This window comes from Arachis duranensis, chromosome 10 (genome assembly GCF_000817695.3).
Source record: "Arachis duranensis cultivar V14167 chromosome 10, aradu.V14167.gnm2.J7QH, whole genome shotgun sequence".
NCBI classification, from domain to species: Eukaryota; Viridiplantae; Streptophyta; class Magnoliopsida; order Fabales; family Fabaceae; genus Arachis; species Arachis duranensis.
In genome coordinates this window covers 83365465-83367556 of record NC_029781.3, presented here as the reverse complement: position 1 = coordinate 83367556, position 2092 = coordinate 83365465, and positions in this window count along the sequence as shown.

The following is a 2092-nucleotide window of genomic DNA, read 5'->3' as shown; positions in this document are numbered from 1 at the left end:
AAGTCTCAAATAGAGAACTCAAAAGAATCCTGGAACGGAATGTAATTAACCGTAGAAGGGATTGGGCAAGAAGCTTGGATGATGCTCTGTGGGCATACAGAACAGCATTCAAGACCCCTATAGGGACCTCTCCATACCAGCTTGTGTATGGAAAGGCATGTCACTTGCCAGTGGAACTGGAACACAAGGCATACTGGGCAACCAGATTCCTAAACCTTGATGCCAAGTTAGCTGGAGAAAAACGATTGCTCCAGTTAAATGAGCTAGAGGAATTTAGACTCAATGCTTTCGAAAATGCAAAAATTTACAAAGAGAAAGCGAAAAGATGGCATGATAAGAAATTATCATCCAGAGTCTTTGAGCCGGGGCAGAAAGTTTTACTATTTAATTCTAGGCTCAAATTATTCCCTGGGAAATTAAAATCTTGGTGGAGAGGTCCATAGGTGATTACAAGTGTATCACCATATGGATACGTAGAGCTTCAGGATAATGAATCTAACAGAAAGTTCATTGTTAATGGACAGAGAGTTAAACATTATCTTGAAAGCAATTTTGAGCAAGAATGCTCAAAACTGAGACTTAATTAAAAGCTCAGTAATAGTCCAGCTAACGACATTAAAGAAGCGCTTGCTGGGAGGCAACCCAGCCATTCACAAAATTTAATTTTATTCATTTTTTCTAATTAAATTGATCTTTACAGGTATATGTCAAAGTATCTCCAAAAGGTAAAATAGCAATTGATTGAATTCACAGAGTTACAGGGAAATTTGGAAGCTCACTGGCGTGAAAAAGCCAGTAAGAAACGTTTTGGGCGTTGAACGCCCAAAAGAAGCACCCACTAGGCGTTCAACGCCAGTAAGGGTAGTCATCTGAGCGTTAAACGCCAAAAAGGAGCATCTTCTGGGCGTTGAACGCCAGAAAGAAGCACCTTCTGGGCGTTTAACGCCAGATTGACAGCTTCCTGGGCGTTCAGAAAAACGCCCAGTGACAAAGGACTTCCTGGTGTTCAACGCCAGAAAGAAGCAACAGCTGGGCGTTGAACGCCCAGGAGAAGCAGCAATTGGGCGTTAAACGCCCAAAACATGCACCAGTTGGGCGTTTAACGCCAGAATGGTGGGGAGGAGGTAAAATTGGGCGTTTAACGCCAGGATGGTGGGGAGGAGGTAAAATTCGTTTTTCTTCAAAAATTTTCTAATTTTTATGTTTCAATTCATGATTTCTTGCATAAACATGTTTCCAAATATCATCATTCAATTCCAAAAATTTTAATCCTAATTTCTAAAATCCCTAATTTCTGAAATCCCTTTTTCAAAGATTTTACATAAAGACAAATGATTTCCAATCCAATCCAACTTTTTTTTAAATTTTTCAAAATTTAATTATCTTTTAAAATCTTGTTCAAATTAAAAATTCAGATTCATTTCATATCTTTTTTAAATTATATCATTTTCTTATCATATTTATCTTTTATAAATCATATCTCTTATCTTATATCTTTTTCTTATTTTCAAACACCCACCCCCTCCCTTTAAATTCACTTTCGGCGCCCCACTCATCATCCACCATTCCACACTTGCTCTCCTCATATCCCTCTTCTCTCTCTTCTTTTGCTTGAGGACAAGCAAACCTCTAAGTTTGGTGTGCTTATCCGTGATCACAAAAACATACTCACTTTGATCATGGCCCCTAAAGGAAAACAACCCAACCCAAGAGACAAGAAAGAGAATATTCCAAAGCCACTTTGGAATCAAGGGAAGTTCTTAACTAAAGAACATTCAGACCATTACTACAAAATAATGAGTCTAAGATCAGTGATTCCGGAAGTCAAGTTCGATCTGAAAGAAGATGAATATCCGGAGATCCAAGAACAAATTCGAAACAGGAACTGGGAAATCCTAGCTAATCCTGAAACGAAAGTGGGAAGGAATATAGTTCAGGAGTTCTATGTTAATCTATGGCAGACAGACAGGCAAAGAATAATTGGAGCTGCCCTCTATGACCATCGGACCTTAGTCAGAGGAAAGATTGTTCACACCCATCCTGACAAAATCAGGGAGATCTTTAAACTCCCTCAACTGAAAGATGACCCAGA